General features: G+C 42.4%; 1 protein-coding gene and 1 long non-coding RNA gene across 2 annotated transcripts in view; both read right to left on the reverse strand.

Moving 5' to 3' along the window:
* Positions 1-19,357, reverse strand: part of LOC120722438 — a 28,970-nt gene extending 9,613 nt beyond the window's left edge. The window contains exons 1-3 of the long non-coding RNA XR_005693460.1: positions 19,345-19,357; positions 9,895-9,899; positions 4,227-4,238 (exon numbers count right to left, since the gene is read on the reverse strand). This is a non-coding gene — a long non-coding RNA (uncharacterized LOC120722438). The remainder of the gene's footprint in view (positions 1-4,226; positions 4,239-9,894; positions 9,900-19,344) is intronic.
* Positions 1-21,112, reverse strand: part of LOC120720571 — a 914,567-nt gene that overhangs the window by 389,327 nt on the left and 504,128 nt on the right. The window lies entirely within an intron of this gene.

The raw sequence follows: 21,112 nt of genomic DNA on the forward strand, positions 1-21,112 counted from the left end.
GCGTCTCTGTGTATCCTTAGTTGCTATATCCCCGTGTCCAGTCAGTGTCTGTGTCTGCCCTGGTCCCACGTCTCTGTTCCCTCTGTTGTAGTGCCTGCATGTGAGTCTGTGTCTTTTGTTCAGTCTGTGTTATGTGTTTCCTGTTTTACTTTGAAAGTCCATGTCTGATGTTATTGTGTCTGGTTTTGCTTCCGCTTGTCTCGTTAGGCCTGATTTGTCCCAGCTGTGTTTCCCTCCTGTTACCCATTCCCTGATTGCTCCCTCTGTGTATTTAAGCCCTGTGTTTCTCTGTGTCCGTGTTGTGATCTACCCTTATGCCATGCTGTGTGTTCTGTCAGTCGTCCTGTGTAAGTTTATTTTGTTATATCCGGTTATGTTACATTTGAGTTTAACATTAAAGCTGTTTTAAGTTCATGTTCCGCCTCCGAGTGTCTGCACATTGGGTCCTCCTACTACCACTCCTGCTTGCACACAGCCGTCACATAACACATATAGTACTGCATTCCAGTAGTAAAGTAAAGAAAAGCAGAATTTGCTTCTTTGCTAGGTCGATCCATTTATCCATCACTTGCACCACAGCACAGGCACACGCTGCATCATGCTGTGGTCCATTTAGGAATGCAGCATAATGCTTTTCCTGTTTTTCTATCAGAGCTTTATTTTATGTTTTTTGTTTGATCTCAAAGAGAGTGAATGTCCTTTATTCGGTCATCTCAGGCACATATCTGTGGCTGTGAGCACTGAACTCGCACCCAGACGATATTTAAAGGTAAAGTCAATCAAGTAAGTCAAGTTAAAGGGCGATAAGATGGCTTTTTTTCAGGCAGCGGGTCTACTAATATACATAAAGGGCTGTTTAAGTGACCCATGACAAGTGATGCTGTGCAGAGAGCGGCTGTGGCTCAGGTGGTAGAGCAGATCAGCTACTGATTGGCAGTGATGGGAATAACGGCGTTACTTTTTTCAGTAACGAATAATCTAACTAATTACTGTTTCTATCGTTACAACGCCGTTACCGTTACTAAGAAGAAAATGCGGTCGCGTTACTATTTTTCAACAAGCAGACGGTTGAAGCTGTGTTCAGGTTACCGCATCTTATATCAGTTGCACGGAAGTAGCTGTAAGTAATCTGGACGCTACAGCTTTAAGCAGCTGCACCATGTCGACCAATCAAAAAATGATATGGCAACATGACATTTGGTTGTTTAGGAAGAGAGAGAAAGAGACAGCAGAAAAAGAGGGAGAGCGAGTTTTGAGATGAGAGAGATTTGTGACGTTTAGCGTGTTTGGAGTGTGTAGTTAATGTGTAGTGTTGTGGATAGTTTTGTGTTGTGTGTCAGAACAGGTGACTGCTGTCTCCAGGTAAAATTCAGACACGCGAGGTTGTGCTGAAAAGAATGATACCAAACAAGTCAAAGTAAATAGTTTTTAAAGGTGAAATGTAGAGGAAACATCAAAAGTGGTTAAAAATGGCCGATTACACCCTGGACCCCAGAGGGTAGGGCTGTTCGATATAACGATATATATCGGATGACGATATAAAAACGTCTGTCGTTTCATTTTACGCTATCGTTTGTTTCGTGGTGTCGTAAAATAAACTGTTTACGGCAATATTTGTTCATGGTTCTGATGGTCACTGTAGCAGCTATATTCATTTCTTAAAGTTCTCTTTCTCTTATATTTAATATAACCACACTGCTGACGGACAAGCGCCTGTTTTTATGCGTTGTCGTTAGCAACAACGACGGTAACAGCATCGCGTGTCCGCTTGTTTATTTTCCACATAAACCTTTCACAATAAAGCTCAAGATCCTGTTGAGACTTTTCAAAATAAACTGAATCACGTGAAAAAGTATTATTGATGGATGAGAAGTAAAAAAGAGCCGCCAGGTGCTAAAAAATAAAGCTTAGACTCAAACGTTAGAACAGGCTTTTCCCCGCAGCACGCAGTGTAATAAATACTCACAAAGAAAACGGCGCCGTTACAACTTATGTCTAAAATGTATCGTTTCATGCGTCGTTAAAACACTCGACTCCAGCTACATGACGCGCAGCTGGAAACACTTCACGCAAGTCGAGATGCCCGAGATTCACAGAAAATATTAAATTTTTTGTGATTTATATCGTTATCGGACGTTAGATGTTTTTTTATCGGGATATGAGATTCTGGTCGTATCGCACAGCCCTACCAGAGGGTTAAACTTTTTTTTTTTTTAAAGTAACACTATAGTTAATTACTTTTAGAATCTTGTAACTCAGTTACTAACTCAGTTAATTTTTTGAAGAAGTAACTAGTAACTATAATTAATTACTTTTTCAAAGTAACTTGCCCAACACTGTTGATTGGAAGGTTGCTGATTCGATCCTTGGCTTCCCCAGTCTGCATGCCAAATACCCTTGGGCAAGATACTAACCCCAAGCTGCCCTCCGATGTGTTCATCGGTGTGTGAATGTTGGCTAGTTTGCACTTGTGTGTAGAAGTGCTTGTATGAGTGGGTGTGAATGAGGCATGTTGTTTGGAGTGCTTTGAGTACTGCGGGAGAGTAGAGAAGTGCTATACAAGAATCAGTCCATTTACCAGAGGGAGCTGTGGTGGTTTCCAAAGATCAGCTTTGTTAATAATCCTTTCACTCATAAAGGTCTCTACAGTGGACAGCTATTCAAAGGCTGTGTTCTTGTATTTGTGTCAGTGTTGATGGTATACTTGCACATAAACCCACTGGACACTGATGTGTCACTGCATACCTGCCACCCACTGGTCATTTCATGTTACTATAGATGTCAAGCACCCAGAGTTCATGAGCACTCTATGGACTTGTTTATCTTTGATGGTGTGTGTGCATTGTGCTGCTGTCCCTGGTTTCCCTGCTTGCAGGTGTGTGTGTGTGTGTGTGTGTGTGTGTGTGTGTGTGTGTGTGTGTGTGCATGCTGGTATATCCGGTAGGCTGGTTTACAGGCACCATCAGGCCTGGTGAGTGTGTCCTGCCAGGTGGCTGGACACACCCAAGGATGATGATACACACCTGCAGCTGATCAGCCTCGTCGGGGGAGCAGTGTGGTTGAGCTCTCCTCGACGCTGGCTCTTTTCCCAGCTAGCAAGTTCAGTGAGAGTGGAAACGAGAGGGCAGCTAGCACGGGGTGCACGGACACTAGGGAGCAACACTTTTGTTGTTGTGTATGATTTACTTCACTGTAAATGAACGCACTACTTTCTTTGCACGAAGTCCAGCGTTTGGGTTCCCCACATCCCCACGGTCTGCCATCGCACACGGTGACAATAGGTCTATGACATGTTTCGTTGTAATTATTGTTATTTAACCCTGTCATGCATGACAGCACAACATTATTCATCTCTTCATCCCTAAAGATGAATAAAAATACTTAAGTCGTAATTCATGCATGACAGGGTTAACCCTAGAACACTATCGCTATAAATAGTAACACAATCACTAATGCCGGGTGATTTTTACCCGATATAATATAACCAATAAAAAGTAATCAAATATATCAAAATATGACAACATATGACAAATTAGAGTGGTCTTCTTTTACTTTCAACTGTGCCATGTCTAACAAAATGAAAAAAAAAACCCTCCTAAAACAAAATAATGACTCTGGAAAGCTGGTCTTTGGTCCACCCATTCCTGGGACATTTGAGACTTCCCTGGTGAAGGCACAGGCTCCTCGACACGCAAACAGCTGCAGGAGAGAGAAATCATGTGAATGTATTTGCTCGGGTGTAAATCACCCAGCGATAGTGTTCTAGGGTTAATGTCACGTATGAAAACGATGGTTTATAACATGCACACATAACGTTCTGCAGTTTATGTTGTGCTGGTGGTCTAAGAACGGGTCTCAGGGACACTTTAGTCAATTTATTCTTTCGTAGGCCAAACATAAGGGGAACCGAATTTCAATATCGCTGCTGAGTGGTTGATTCCCTTGCTTGTGCAGGGGTACAGAACTCAGACAGGCAGGGCGAGATGCAAGACGGGGGAACAAAATTGTTCAGGTTCAGATTTTATAGAGCAGCTTTTGTTTTGGGCTTGCTTTAGGTGCTCAGTGACCACTGATTTTCTGCCAGAGCCCATCACATTCAATAGGCTCCAGCTCGCCCCTCCTCCCAGATAACGACAGAGAGCATTTCTCAGGGCTTTTAAACACTTCTTGGAGACTTATCTATCGCCCTGATGGCCTGTCCACACTAATCCATTTCAGCTCTGCACCTCCCTTACCTTCTTATTGATAAAGTGGTACTATTTTATTAGACTTGAAGCTGACAGAATAGCTCTTAAGGGAAATATCTTTTTTTAATGGGTTTGGAGGGCACAGAAAAGCTATTTGAATTATATGAGCTTTTATTTCATAAACTCAACATCCTCCCTGGTAGTTTCCAAATATCAGTCAAGGCATACAGCATTTTAATAGTCTCTAATAAAATTCTTGTTTAAGTTAATGTATCATTAAATTGAAATAGAATGGGTTATGCTGTGTAATTTTCTCTGTTGTGCTGAAGGAGCCCAGACTGCTATCAGATCCTGTGTGTGTGTGTGTGTGTGTGTGTGTGTGTGTGTGTGTGTGTTGAGTGGGTTTATTGACACTTAGCCAGAGACGAATAATTGGACTTCTGAAGACAAACCAGAGAGAAGCAGAGAGAAAGACGGCGGAGGAAGAAAAGCGAGAGAGATAGAGGGTCTAATCTTTGGGGTGTCAACGTATGCCAGATGAAATCCACCACTGCTTTGATGAGGAAATGCCTCGAGGTGCAGATCTAATAGATGGGATTGGGAGAGGGATAGCTCCAATCTACAGGTCAGTCCTGTTCAGGGTTCTCCAACACTGAAAGGATGAGTGGATTATTAGAGCTGGAGGCTCATGAGAGGTGTTTAGGCAAAGTTTGAGCCATTAAAACAAAGAAATGCACACCAGATACACCTTCTGTATTTGGATGGCTTTGATTTGAACATTTGCCGCATTTTATTAAAAGCTTGTCACATGACGGGTTGGGTCACAGCCAAGAAAGATGGAGGGTGGATGAGTACGGAGAGCACATCCAGGGCCGGCATTAGGCTCTGTCTTTAAGGAGTTAATGCTGTTATCTCAGGGAGTGTACCTGTCACTAATCTGATTGTGGCGCTTTCATTCTCTTCACGGAAGATTGATGTTGAATAATGAAAGGTGCTGGTGCCCAGACAAAGCACAGACCACGGGGATTAGTTGCCATCCATGAGGCATTGATTTGGTTTTAATGCCCACAAATATTGATGGACTGCAGAGTGGAGGAGCCAAAATACAAGGCTGGGTTTCCCAGAGCTGCGGCTGTTTTACCCCCTCAGGAATCCGTGGTGTTGTTGCACCACAAAGGAAGAACCGTCATCCAGCCTTTGAATAAATAAGATGTTATTACAGTTCCACTCAGACAAGCGTCTACTGTGCGCCCCGCTATGTCAACTGCTTGCTGATTGTGGGTGGCCTTGCCTGGCTCCAGAGGACTTGGTGAGCTGCCATGTTTGCACACTTACTGGCAGCAAAGTAGGCACAGAGGGGCTAAGGGTCTTTGATGATCAGTGGGGTAAAACAGAGAGAGAAAGCCCTCTGGAGGAATGACTTTCATCCTTTCTCTCTGTATCTTTCTATCTCTATCAATTTCTCTTGTTATGATGACGCATAGCAGCCAGCAACACAGAACACACTGAATCATAGAGGAGAGCTCTGAACTCAATTGCATGCCATACAAAAGAGGTTTTGTATTCATTGAGTGTGAGCAAGCTGCACATCAAAAGTCCTCATTCAGATCATTCATTCGCACAATCTGCCCGCAGGCCATGCTTCGTTGTACTTATTTATGCACTACCTGTGAGCGCTTATGCGTGTGAACTAGAATTTATGTGTTTCTGTACGTGTGTGTGTGATGCTGTTTCTCAGCTTCTATATCTTAGCATCTGTCTGTTGGCTTGAAGGTAGGAAAAACTGTCAGCCTGTCGGAGGAAAACGGGCAGACAGCGAATAAGGGCGCAGTGCAGGTCGCTCTGCAAGGAAAATCTGAAGCAGCAACGTCCTTGAATCCCGGCATTCCCCTCACGTCGTCCTGCTCTTCCCCAGAGCCAGTTCAACCTCGATATCGCATAATACGTCCGGGCAAACGGCTGCGACGGCAGGCCGCAGAGCAAAGGGCCGTTAAAGCTGTGAGGAAATTGCTCATTACCGTGGACTTGACTTTTTTTCCCCATCCAAACAGGTATAATGTTAGCCTCAGCCATTTCCTGTTTACCTCATGTGGCATCATTGCTGAGTGATGAGCTGATTGAGTTGCAGCTGTAATGGCAGACGCCCGTCAGTCTCACTGACTCTGATGGATGGGGATCAGGCCCTCCGCTGACATGTGAGGAGTTATAAAAGTGCCCCTATTTCATCCACCCACTAAACAAATGAGTCAGTTTAACTGAAAGTGATTGCTGAGAAACATCACTCACTCACAGCGAAGAGTGTGTGTGCGCGTGTGTGTGTGTGTGTGTGTGTGTGTGTGTGTGTGTGTTTGGGGGGTTGTGGTCAAAGGATTAAACAAAGAATTAGCACAAGTTTTTTTTCCAAGATTTTTCAGTAGTAAGTCTTTATTTTAAAGACTTACTACTGAAAATGATGGATGCTTGAATGTAGCCAGTAGGTTGTTTCATGATTTCCAGATTAAAGTGACAATCAGACAATTATTGGACCCACTGGATGAATCCAAATGGCTTTGTTCTCACCTCAGCTTCCCTTTACTCTACATTAACATCACGAGGTCAGTAAAGCACATCACTGAGTATGACAAACATTACAACGTTCTTTGTCCTACTCCGCTGCACATGATCTCACTTTCTATATTAAAGGCAGTGTTGGGGAGTAACGGAATACATGTACCGCCGTTACGTATTTAAAATACAAAATATGAGTAACTGTATTCCGTTACAGTTACCGTTTAAAAAGGAGGTATTCATAATACAGTTACTTTGTTGAAATAAATGGATTACACGGCGGTACTTCCCTGTTTCATATTGTGGCGGGTCAGGCCTGTTTGGGTTTTGTTTGACAGCTATGTTCTGTTGTTCCAGGCGGCAGCGTTACGGTTGCCATGGTTACAGGGTGACGCTCTCTCTCTGCGTGTTTCCTGGGTGAGAGAGGCCTTTTTGTTGTTGTTGTGCTAAGCTAACAGGCAGAATGCTACAGGCAGTGTTGGGACTAACGCGTTATTAAGTAACGCATTACAGTAACTACGTTATTATTGTGGTAACGAGCATGGTAACTAGTTATTATGCCAAAATCAGGAACGCGTTAGTCGTTACTGGGATTTAGATAGGGTCGTTACTCGTTACTTCGTGTGGTGGCTATCGCAGAGCTTCCACAGATTCAGTAACATTAGTAAGTGGTGGAGGCCAGCAGGTGGATGAAGGAAAAGGGACACAGAAGGAAAAGAGACCCGAGGCGGCCACCGGTCCAAGTGTGAACTGAACTTCAGGTAATAAGTTATGACCTGCAGTCTATCTGGGTCAGATATAAACCAAGTTTAGGTGGAGTTTATTTTCGTTGTGCTGACTTTTTCCGTACTGCGTGCTAGCTAGCATGACGGAGTTTCTATACAGCTGGGTGGGTGCTATGAAGTTAATGATGTTGAACTTTATTTTGTTCATAAGTTATTAGAGTTGCCAACCGTCCCGTCTGGTATTCAGAGAAAATATTACGCGGTTCTTATTGAGGTGAAAAGGAACAGTTTGCCCCGTAATTCAGCTACAATGAAAAAGGCACAAAGCTGGAGTTATTCTGTCTTTGCTGCACAGCTGCCTCTTCTTCTTTCATTCTCCCCCCTCCCTCTCCCGTTTCTACTTCAATCACGAAACTGATCAATGATCAGCTGATCGGCTCTCTTGTTTGTTTATCGCCCACTTTGCGCCAGAAAGAGGAAACCAGCGGATGTCGCGCTAAACAACAGCAGCACGTTTAAGCTTGATCAGCTGTTGTTAGAATTTATTTAATATTAATTTCTAGTATCAGCTGATGTTTGCTGGAGCCACAGCTGTAAAGCTGCTGGTCATGATATGGTTTGGTTATCTGGTGAGAGGGAAACATGAAGATGAAACCAGGAGATGTCCTTACTGGATCATCAGAGCTGAACAGGTGATGGAGAAACAGGTTTACCTTTTAGGTGACATGAAGGAGTTGAAGGGAAGTTATGAACTGTTTCTGAGAGACAAATAACACCAGGATCCTTTTTTAGGTAGCTGACAGCTGGTAACTGTGCAGGTGCGGATCTAGCAAAGTGTTGCCAGGGGGGCAGGTAGGGCATTAACAGGGAGAGGGGGGCACAAAGAAATACTTTTCTTTCTTATTCTCATTTAAAATGTCTCGCTTTTAAAAAAGAATTATCTGAATCTTACAACAAACGATTGATAGATTGATGCATATATATACCATCAGCACAGTGAACATCACTGTCACAACAGTGTTTATTTTCATTCAAAGGCTTTATGATTTTTCCTATAATGGTGGGCCAGTCTCTAGTCAAAATGCCCGGGCCAATTTTCTGTCCCAGTCCAGCTCTGTATGCAGCTCATCTGCAGTCTGGTGTTACCTACATCTTCCTATTCAGAAGGCAGAATTTCCGAGTTCTGAGTACAATCAAAGCACCACGACTGCAGTTTTTGTGTTGGATGTAAAAGGCGCACATGACGCTGTGACGTAGGCTAGAATCATGGCGGCGGTCAATGACGGTCCAGGCGTGGGATTTCTCTCATGGAAATATGCACATTATCTTTTCCTTTCTATTGGTAGGTGGCACAGTGCACTTGTGGCAAGTAAGCAAGCTAGAAGACTGGCAAAGTTATGGAAGCAACACATTAACAAGAGAATTCTGAGTAAAACCAAAGTTACTTTCTCTAGTAACTAGTTACTTTGAAAGTAACGAGTAAATTGAAGTAACTGAGTTACTTTTGAGAGAAGTAACTAGTAATGTAACTAAGTTACTATTTTAAAGTAACTTACCCAACACTGGCTACAGGTATAGCTCTAAAGAATGTAGCATCATGGGCAGTGTAGTCCGTGCTGCAGGCAGAATGGACTGCCATACCCGTGATGTGTCTGTGAGCGAGGAGGGAGAGAAAGGAAAAGTAGGAGCTGTCACTGAGCAGAAACGGGAGCTGGAAGCATGTAAATATAATAATAACCACTGCAGCCAAACAGAGAGCCTGACGAGCCCAGTTGTAAGTAAGCTGTTAAGACTCGACTGTACGCTGTGTTCGTGTTTTCCTCCAAAAACAATAAGTCCCGTTGGAGCAGCCTTTCAAATCCTCTCTCTGTCTCTTGCTAGCAAAGTCGACCCAGACAACAAAGTAAAGCTAGGTTTTGGCTACGAGCCCGACATGAACCCGACGTATCAGCCAGAGGTCCCTTTACTACGGTTCGGAGCCGCGGGCCTTCAGTAACAGTAATAAATCACAGCAACAGTACATTCACGTAGTTGTAAACAGCATGATAATATATTAAGTAATCCAAAGTATTCAGAATACGTTACTCTCATTGAGTAACGTAACAGAATACGTTACAGAATACAGAATACATTTTGGGGCATGTATTCTGTAATCTGTAATGGAATACATTTTAAAAGTAACCTTCCCAACACTGATTAAAGGGAATAACATTAAAAACAGTCAAATACACATATACTCATCTTTATATCTTTATCATTCTGTTCTTATGCAAGAGCTAGAAATGAATCTGTCTCCTTGCACTGTGGCTGTTCCAAGAATAACGTCATTTCAAGGCCAATACGAGGGATGGGAATCGAGAACGTTCCCAGCTGTTCAGTTCCTTGGATTGTTGGTCTGCTTGTCTTTCACTTCTGCTTATTGGTTCCACTTGTACTTGCACTGCAGTCAGCTGGTTTCATTTTGTGTGCTGGAGGAGGAAAATAGCAGAGCAGTCTACAGCGTTGTTACAGACATCACTGCTAAGAGGCTGGAGCGTGATGACGGAACAGAAACACAACTTTAGCTGATCACAACAAAGAGGCGGGGAGACGCCCAACACGCACAAACATTTGACCCACAGCATACAATTCATTTGCAGAAATGCGATGTCTGTGCTGCTTAGTGACGGTGCTGATAAGAGAATCGATAAGGAACTGAGCCAATAAGTGAGATCAACAATGGAATCGGATTCGCTGAATTCTTATCAATTCCCATCTGTAAAGATGTACCTGCAGTATCAGCAGTTCACCGTGGTGTTAGCTTTTAGCTTCGTACTACTGCACCTAGCAGCAGCTTCACAGAGCTGCAGGCACGACTGTTCATTCAGCGTTGCCAGTGAATTATTCAGTTTTTTAAATTGTCTCTAAGTAAAAGGCCTGACTGCTGACAGTGATATTCACAGGAGTGTTAGCATGTGATAACAAAGTCTATCTTCCACAGCACTTCTTCTCCAGCTCTACTCTAAAATAATATTGTGCTTCGAGTGTGTCTAAAAAGGGTCAAATTGCGCCCGTTGCTGTTGTGTTGAGTGAAAGCAACATTGTGCAGCTCCGGCAGCGTCGATGCAGTTAATGCTGTCAAATAGCGGGTCCTCTAATGGGAGTCTGTGGTTCAACATGACAGCAAACTTTGCCTCGGTCTCCTGACATCCCCTCTGCTAAGGATCCTTTGAAATAATGAAAGCCTTATCTGACATCAAGGAGGAGAAAAGCACCAGCCACGCTGATATCGAATTTGTTTGAAGATAAAGTTTCCCTGCGGACCAACTGCAGGAACAAAAACGTCCTTCCATTCTGATTCAAAATGCTTTCTGTCTTCTCCCTCATCTGTGGCAGCCTTGTTCATTTTGTTCTTCACAGATAAGAGGGCATTCATCCTTTGTCTTTGTAGAGTAATAAAATGATTAAGTCAATTAAAAGCCAGCCAAGTTTCTCTGTGTGGAAAAGCTTCTGTCACATTAAATTATCAAGCCTTAGTGTTCTCTCTTCTCTCGCACAAGCACACACTTTGTTCATTTTGCTGTATTCATTTGTCAAAGCACAAGAGGACACCATGTCTAACATTCACTCGTGAAGTGATACACGAGAAGAGAGAGGGAAGTCTTTGACCTTTAATCTGTCCTGTAAAAGAAAAGAAAGAAATGCTAAATATAGCATCACAGAGCCATGACCTTGTGTTTAAGCCGAGATAGGCTGATTTTATCAGTGATAGCAGGGAAAAACACAGCAGCTACTTCAGGAGGCAACGCGCGGGAAACAAATTGGGATGTTCCAAAAAAGAACGTGTCATTTTTGCAAAGGTCATCATCAGCCTACAACTATGTAAAGGTCTGCCATCCTGCTTGTGTGTGCGTGCCTGCTTTGGTTCAATGACAGAGACGAGGCTGGAAGCCATCACTCCAGATGACAGCAAAAACCATCTGTCCTCCTGCTCATCATTAACCCTGCTGGCAGCGTCCCGGCCGCTGTGCTGACACAGTTAGAGGAGAGATATGGATGAGGTTTCCCGCTGAAAGAGTTGACATATCCCAGCGCAGACGGTCAATTCCATCACTGCTCGGCGCATTTTTGTCGAAAACGGCAACAGAATGATTTTTGACATTTGGTTTTTCCTTAAAAACTGCTTCAGTGCTTCTGTTTTTACAGAACTTCTTCAGGCATGATGAGCATGTTCCACCATACCAGCTGTACAAAATCAAGTCATCCAAATGCGTTTGATCCTATTCTGTGATTGCACATTTGCAAAGTAACTATAATCGTCTGTAAATCTAAACATTATCTAAGCCCTGCTTATTCACACAGTTAGTGTTTGGGCATTCCCACATGGAAAAGATGTATATAAATCTTATAAAGATTGTATCTGTCTTGTGTGAAACTTGTATGAAAAGCATACAAGAGTGAAAACAGATATAAGATCCCTTGAAAAATTATATAAATGAAGCTTGTATGTTTTGGATACTTCCTAAAACAATATATGAAAGTGGCCACTTTCATGAGTAAATCATATCAGCCTGATATGATTCACTATATGAAGTAGGCCACCTCTGATGCAAGTCTGTTGTAAGTTTTTTCTATTTCTTTTCCGTATGACACAGTTTTTGCATCACACAGCGGCTCAACATGTGACTGAAGTGCACTGAAGAGTTTAACAGAAGTATTTTAGTTTTGAGTCGAGCCATCAGAGGCTCAACAATAATTCAAAGTAATTTTTATTATAAGGATTGTTTTTCAATGCCTGGGTGAAAATCGACTCCTAGATTCCAACGTCCTCACAAAATGCTGTTTCCTCCCTTCAGATGCTCTGCTCAGCTCTTACTGCAGTTACCCTCAACTGCTGCTTGCTTGTGGGTCTCTCTGCACTCAGTTTTGCATTCAAAAGCCGCTCTGTTGTGTTGAGATCATGTGACTGACTTGGCCACTGATGAATGTCAGTACCTTTGACTTGCAAACCTCTTGTTTTTGCAGGATGCTTTTGTGTAATCATGCACTTGGACTGAAGCGGTGTCCAATGAGTTTTGCAGCATTTTGTTCAAACTGAGCAGAGGGTGTTGTCCTGTACACTTCAAAAATCATCCTGGTTCTTCTATCGTCAGCCACGTGTCCCAGTAACACCAGTAACCTGGTGTCACTAGTGTACGTATGGTCCCACAGGTAGCTACACAGGCCCACACCATAACACTGCCTCCACCATGTTTTCTCTCTTTCTCCATACTTTCATGGGAATGACGGGAATCTTGGATTCATCTGTCCAAAGATGTTTTTCAGGCCTGTGCAGCTCTTTCAGAGTTTTCTCACAAAGTCTAATAAGGCCATGTTGGTGTTGAGTGTATCCAGTGGTCCTTGACAAAGGTACACAAGAGTTTTCTATACTTGGTTAGATATTGTGAAGGGTTTTCTTAACAGAGGATGTAGTTTAGCTTTCCTCTGTGGACCTTTTGATGCTGCTGAGTTGGTCAGTGTGTGTCTTCTATTTAAAAATGTACCAGTTGGTGATTTGACAGTTTTTGGTGGCTCTCTGTTGGGTTTCTTTAGGCTACGACACACGTACACAGATTTTTCTATGCATTTGCACCTTTCGTCCACACGTAAACGGTGTTTGCGATCACTGAAAACTGAGATTTTCAAAAACTCTGTTTTTGCGTTTAAGTGTGGACGAGAAAACGGAGATTTACTCACGCAGCATCAAAGGTGTGCGCCTTTTTTGACGTGACGCTGTGCGCCACGTTATTGCTTACATGAGATTAATTTCTACAATGGCCGATAGAAACAAAATACTGTTGCTCTGACTATCTGCAGTTTTTACACACTTACACACAGTGACTGTCCTTCCAGACATCAGAGTGAACTGTTCAACACAGACGGTCTCACAACCTAAATCCCGACACCGACGTCATCGTCGGTTTTGAATAAATGTAATTTTTTTTACATTTAAATGTATTCATGCTGTATGCATTTAGTTCACTGTTAAGTTGTGAGTCTGCACCAGCCAAAATACTGTTCTGGTTATCAACATTTGAAATGATGAAGGCACTTGAAAAGTAACACAAAATTTGCTGCTTTTTCAGAAAAACAAAAAAAACTTTTCAGACTTCAGGTTTGCATAAAACCCTGTTTACTCTTTCCCTCCCAGGCTTCTAGACTTCTTCTGATTGGCCAACATTTCTACACAGCTGCGTTTTTGGCGTTTACATGTGGACGAAGATCAACCTTCGTCCACATATAAACACAAGATGCATGTGAACGGGATTTTTAAAAAAACGAAAATGGAAAATCTCCATGTTCAAAAATCCCCGTGTACGTGTGGACGTAGTTTGGCTTAATGGCGGCCTCCTCCTGGCATTGAAGCTAAAAGCCTGCACTTCAGTCGTAGTGTGCAGAAGCCAAACAACAAAAATGGTTATTTTTGTCCAAATATTTACAGACACGAGTGTATGTACAGAGTGATGAAGTAACTAAACAACATGAAACTAATAAATGTTACAATGTAAGCATGTTGCCTTGAAAAGAAATCACTTTGCACACAAAGCTTTATGGTAACAAGACTCATGTGATTTGATCTCGTTCCAAACATCAAAGTGACAGATCACACGTGTCCTCCATGTATCTGAGTACTTGTTTTTTAATGAAGCCAATACTCGACAGAAGTACGCTGCTACATTCATAAGTTATAAAGGTAGTAAGATGAGAGGCAAACACTAATTATTCAAGTTTGGAGTGGTGCATTTCTCAGCCTACACAGCAGAACACACCGAGCCGTTTAGAGAAGAAGCTGCGCCTCTTTTATCCTGCTTAAAAAAGCTGATGCATGAATATTTATGACTTTTTCTTTTATCTGAAGCAGTTATGTGATATTAATGAAGAAAACGTTTCCACAGAAATCAAAAAGTGGATTAATCTAGTAAAAAGATTTTCATTGACCATCTCAATTTTAAGAATCTGCAAGCTGACAAATCCATTTACAAAATGGGAATTTAAACGAGAGCTTCTCGCTTTTATATTTCTTTTGTTTTTATCAAGTGGAACTCACTCGTTGCTTTTTTTCTGTAAATGTCTGAAGTTTAGTAACACAGGAAATCTACCTGCTGCCGACGGCACCCAAGCAAATTGCATCGAATATGGTTTTTCTATTAATACGCTAGAGTTTTATAAAGAGCTGAACCTAATAGGACAGAGATGAGTTTGGGGCAGACACCTAAGCTACCCAACCCTTAAGTGACATTATACAGTGCATAGGGGTGCAACGATACGCAAAATTCACGGTTCGGTTCGATACTTTGGTGTCACGGTTCGATATTTTTTCGATACAAAAAAAATGTTCATGCTTTTTTAATTTGTCATTTATTAAAATTATAAATATATATTTTAACTCAAAAGTACAGTTTTTAAATTTAATGTTGCTGAAACAACAAAGTAATAAAATAATAAATCTATCTGATGGAGAAATCACTCATCTTTGGAACAGAGAGTTTATTACAGAGAAATGGCTCTTTCAAAATAAAAGCTATACTATACGCTTCTTCTGGGCTATATTCTCAGCAGCATATTAAACATATCAGGTCCCCATAAGGAGAATCATGTGCTAACGGCTGTCTAAATGACTCGGGTAAAGTTTGTAGCATGCGTGCTTGTTGTTTTTGTCTGCTTCCACTTGTCTTTGCACTAGGATGATGTCGGAGTAAATGTGCAGTCATATTCATTTTGTTCCCACTAGTGCTGTCAGCGTTAATCTGAAATGACGTTAACGCCACAACACGGAAAATCTCCGTTAACGAGCTGCCGCGGATCGCCCCGTGCGTGGGGCTGGACGACGTCAACATATTAACGAGCTAACTGCACTAACGCAGTAGCTCCCACCCATGTAATTGAGCATTGCGTGGCACATCCGACATACTGTTTTACTTTAGTCCATGACGCGCTTACCTTCAGGGTCATACGTCACATGAAGACCAAAATAGTTCCAAAGGCCAGATCTGAATGAGGGTGGGGGAGGTTCAATTTGCCATGTTGCAACGAGCTTAGCTTCTGTCTTGCTAGCTTGCGCTGCACTCAGTGGATCTGCGCTCGACAGTGCAGCCTAGGCAGAGTAGTCGAGCACAGATCCACTGAGTGCTCAACACAGACAGCATCGTCAGAAGGAAAGTTGATAAAATAAATTAAAAATGTTGTATTGTTCGATACATATGCGTACCGAACCGAAAGCACTGTATCGAACGGTTCAATATCGATACGAGTATCGTTGCACCCCTAACAGTGCATTACACTCTGAGAGCACAAACCTGCACCATGGCAGGTCACTCTCTGGCCAGTAGGGAGTGTTGTCGGAGCTCTTCTTCTTCCTCCTCGCTGTCGCCAAGTGCCTTCTCCCATAGGATCATCTTTTTTATTGAGGTGTTCTCTCTGATTCTTTACCTTACGATGTAAACCACCTTGGGCAACTGTTGTTGTGAGCTCCATAAATAAAATTCAGTGGACGAGAATCCCACTAAGCAGATCTCTACTCCATCTGTGGCGTGGGCCAGCATATAAAATGTGCCTGTTCCTCGTGGTGCAAACAACAAACAGCCTCCAATATCTTGCAGATCGTACCAATTAGAGAAACGAGTCCCACTGAAAGTGATATGAAATCTCTACAGGAAGGCTCGATGATGATTCACACAGAGTGTGTGCTACACTGTGCATCAGCACATTTACTGTCTAAAGGTTTTCAGGGCACAAATACAGTTTGACTTTCAGAACATATTTTTATCTTGTTTCAGTAAACTCCAATTTGCTAATCTTTTGAGTCATGAAATAGAAAATCTATTAACACATCCAGCTTCCTGTTAATATCACTCACTTCTGTTTCTGCCTCGACCTGCTCTTGATATTCTGCTTTTTTCGTCTCGCCCACACACACACATTTCAAGTAGGAAAACTTTACCTTGAGTGAGTTATTGATGTGGCACGCCGTGTTTGATCTTCTGTTTGAGCTAGAAATGAGCAGTAACGGGATGAAGCGGTACTCCCTGTCATGTGAAGTGCTCTCGATTGGGCAGCGGTGCAGCGAACAAGCAGTGAAGCATTCTCATCATGCCTGCCTTTCAAACATATTGGCAGCACATGGCCATAGGGCAGGAGAAATTGACTCGGTATTAAGTGAAGCGAGGCCAAGCACGTTTGTGTGTGCAAAAGAGACAAAATCATGGACTAAGTGTAAATGAAAGAGTCACAGGAGGATTGGAGAATTTGTAATAAGCACAGAAGCATTTTTTTTTCTTCTTCTGGTACCAAAACATCCCAGAGAGAAAAGCCGAGGAGCAGTCGAAATGGCTCTATAAATAGGAAGTGTCAGTTTTAATGAATGCATTGAAAATTACCATGTTGTTCGCAAAGACGTGTCTGGGCTTTTACAGGATGGAAGCAAAGTGTGCTAGCATGTAATGCCACACATTATTCATCATATTTAACCACTGTCTTTGATGAGAGGTTAATTATTACCAGTGCTACGATGTAACAACATCACAAGGAAAAATGGAAGAGAGGCAAAAATCCAGACCTCTGTCTCGTCTCTCCTCCCACAGTGAACAGATTTAATAGTAACCACACCAGATTGCAAAAAATGTAATATCAGCTGTACAAACAGTCTCCACCTACTGAAAAGGGTCTGAATGTAAGCGCCAGAGTCGCACTCTTTAAGGTGTACTCAAGCAATTTATTATTGCACATGCATCGTTTGGACGTGTACAGTTTAAGTTGCAGTTTTGGTGATTTCATGTGTTTTTTAGAACCTTAGAGGAAACAGCCCTTTGTGAATTCCTCTGTCTGACCCACTTGGCATAGTCTTCAGGCCTGAGTTGATCAGTGTAATGACCTTAGTGAGAAAGAGGAACGGAAATCAATACGATTCCCCTCGGTGTTCACGGTGTGTGCACTCCCAGGCCTCTTATTTAGGAAGGCAGCTGCAGAGTAAGAAAGCCGGTGCTGCTCATTTTATTACTGTACATACAGTCAAGACACAGGTTTCATCGCTTACATAGTGTGTGTGTGTGTGTGTGTGTGTGTGTGTGCGTGCGTGTGTGTGTGTGTGTGCGCGTGTGTGTGTGTGTGTGTGTGTGTGTGTGTGTGTGTGTGTGTGTTATTGAATCAGTGACTGCAGGCTGCTCAGTGAAGCAGCTCCAAACACTAACCTTTCCATTAATGTGCTTTACAGCTGCTACGAGGTTCTTCTCCTGTGTTTTCTGGTCTGCACAAAATAGATGTTGCTCAGTCTGTTAGAGTAATCAAACAAATGACTACATTTGTGAATCCTGCACGTCTCACTAAATATAGTTTTTACAAAGGCGCAGAATGGGAAACACACGTAAATTATTTTTCTTTGCTGCACAGTGTGATTTAATGCAGACTTTAATCTCTTAGCAGACTCAAAGGCATCCGCGAGCTTTGTTCTGAGACCCTGAGAGCTCTCTTTAGATCGTGGTGATACACACTTCAATAGCAGAGCCCACACCAGAACCCAGATGTTAGAGTTTTACATGAAGTAAAACATTTCACATTAGAAGTCCTCTAATTGTATTGCTTTGGATGCATGATAGATGTTGGGTTTGCTTACTTTTTGATATGTGATACTTTTTTAGTTTCATTTGATTATTTAAAAAGTCAACAACCTATTGTGTATCTGACCCTTGTAGGAAATCTTTGTGCACACCCTGACCTCTTTGTTATGTACTGTACCCTGTCTGTGTAGGCTCTTTGGTTCAACATCGCAGTCCTCACAAAGTCTCTGAGTCGGGGTGCTGCCAGGGCCCCTTTTGGCTCCCTGGTCCTGCCCCCTGCTGGAGAATCAATAGACCTGTATGCAAATGAATTGTTATTTTTATAGGTTTAATTCATAAATTTAAGAGACAGAATCTGAGCTGATCAGCGAGCAGGCTGTAGTGATGAGAATGTGCAGATGCTGTAGCTGCTGGTGCAGCTTCTTTAATTCAGCACTGTAAGCTTAGATTCCAAGCAAAACTCGTTTAAATGCAACAGAAACTCCAACAGAGCTCTCAGCGTTGTACATTCATTCCAGATATACTAACAGCACAAACTTAGAGACTAAGAGTTGTTTTTGATGTTGTGTATTTGGGTTGAATGTTTCCTTTAAACTGCCCAGCAGAGCAGCTACCAAGAGGGATGAGTGATTAATGGAAGCAACGGCTGGAACGCCACCATATTACATCCCAGAGTACTCAGAGAATATAGGCTGTGTGTGTGTGTGTGTGTGTGTGTGTGTGTGTGTGTGTGTGTGTGTGTGTGTGTGTGTGTGTGTGTGTTATTGGGTGGTGGGACTGGCAGAAATTTCATTCTTCATCAGTCCCATCTCAAAGTTCATGACTACCTCAGCTGTGATCTCTCCTGTGGAAATAAAATCACAGGCTGAACGTCTTTGTTTGTTTTCATCATCTGTATGATTCCAATGCAAAACAATGTCATTTAGTTAAACTGCTTAATAGTGGAACACAGCTGCTTATTGTTCAGTTCAGTTTTATCAATAGTGCCGAATCACAACGAGGTGAAGAACCAACAATAATAGAGAGAACAGCCCACAGTGAGCTGACACCTGAGCATTGGTTGACGGTGGGAAGGAAAATGGAAAATTTTAACAGGAAGTAACCTCCAGCAAAACCAGGTTCATGGAGGGACAGCCATCTGCCACAGAACCAAAGACACACTGTGGAAGAGACCCAGAGATTAATAATAACTAATGATTAAACGCAGATCGGTGTGAGTGAGGAAGTCTTCCCACGATGATCGTGGGAGCCGCCTAACTGTGTTACATCTGTGCAGCACTGTAACACTAGACTGGATCTGATGTCAAGACACACAAACGGGACAAAACCTAATTTAAACAATCGGTTAGCACAGCGCTCCCCAACCTTTTTTCATGGACCGGCCTTTAAGGTGTCGCAGATAAATACAACAAAGTAAAACCAGAAAGATTTATTCATAACACATGGGAAAAGACCCAGGAAACTGAGTTAACGATAAAAACTTAAAAATAAATTTCACACCCGAGTCTCAACTCTCGTGGCCCGGTACCTGTCTCTTCTCTATGGTTTACCTCATAAATCTCTCCATAAACTGCAGTTGGTTCAAAACACACCTGCTCGTATTATTTCCAGAACTAGATCCACTGAACATATAACACCTGTTCTTAAACAGCTCCATTGGCTCCCAGTTCACCTCCGTGTCAATTTCAAGATCCTGCTTCTCACTTTCAAAGCGCTTCATAACCTCGCTCCTCCATATCTATCCGATCTTCTCCATACTCGCCCCTTCGTACACTCCGCTCTTCTTCAGCGTCCCTTCTGTCAGTTCCACCTGCTCGCCTGACTACCATGGGACTCAGAGCCTTTAGTTGTTCTGCCTGAGACTTTGGATGCACTTCCACTTGCTCTCCGGACCACACACTGTCTCACCACTTTTAAATCACTACTCAAAACCCATCTGTTTAGAACTGCATACAGCTGATCTGTCTTAGGCCATTTTTACTTTGCTCAGTTTTTATATTTGCTTTTATACTTTTATGACTGTTTATGTCTAAATTTTATCTACCATGTTTGCTATATATACATTTTTCTTATGTTTTTTATGGTATGTTTATGTGTTACTGTAAGGTGACCTTGAGGGTCTGAAAGGCGCCTATAAATAAACTGTATTATTATTATTATTAACTCATGGCCGGTACCGGGCCACGACCCGGGGGCTGGGGAACGCTGAGTTAGCACCTTCATTTCATTATTTGCTCAATTTGTAATTAGGAACAGTAAACACAAATAGCATTTTTTTGTCCTTTGTTTTCATTTTCAGAACGATAAAGCTTCTCATAAAACAGAAGAGCTCAAATGTTCACAAATGTGACAACGTCTCTGAAACAATCTAATGACTGGTGTGCGTCTTCTGTCTGAACGATGTTCACGGTGCAGGACGTCAGTCATCCCTCGCCTACACAAAGATATGAAATACTGGAAGTGAGTCTTTGTTCTCACCGAGAGGAAAAAAATGCATGACTGGAAAGCTTCCTTAAAAGGATTGCATTATAAACACAGCGATTTCCCTCTGCAAGAAAAATCTTATACCGAGCCAGAATTGCATAATAAGGCAAACAGACTGCGGGCTACATATTTACACCAACAGGGATCATGAAACCAGCCCTCCTGAGTCATTTGTGCTCAGGGCAAAGTGCTCTCAAGGAAAGAGATTTATTTGGCTTCATTACGTTTGCATGGTGAGGCTGGTGCAGCCATCATTTCTATTAGACACTTTTCTGGCCCATTAAACCTCATTACATATTGATCCTGTTCCTCTGGATGATAATGTGCCATTTATTTCCATCGGTTCCACTTCTCCCTCTTTATACTTTCATTGTTCATTAAGTGTCACTGAGTGTCAGAGGAGATGTATGTGGTGGATTTTAGATCACTTCTCCTGCAAGACAACAGCAGCAAATGAAATCTGGATAATTTTCTAACAAACGTCTTTGGAATACTTACAGCCGCCGCTGAATCGAGAACATTAGCAGGGGGGTGTAGATTCTATCTGTTTGCTGTTGCAGTGCCACATATTGTCTCGTATCGCCGCTCTCCTCGAGAA

The sequence above is a fragment of the Simochromis diagramma genome, unplaced genomic scaffold (genome assembly GCF_900408965.1).
Source record: "Simochromis diagramma unplaced genomic scaffold, fSimDia1.1 OVJJ01000123.1, whole genome shotgun sequence".
NCBI classification, from domain to species: Eukaryota; Metazoa; Chordata; class Actinopteri; order Cichliformes; family Cichlidae; genus Simochromis; species Simochromis diagramma.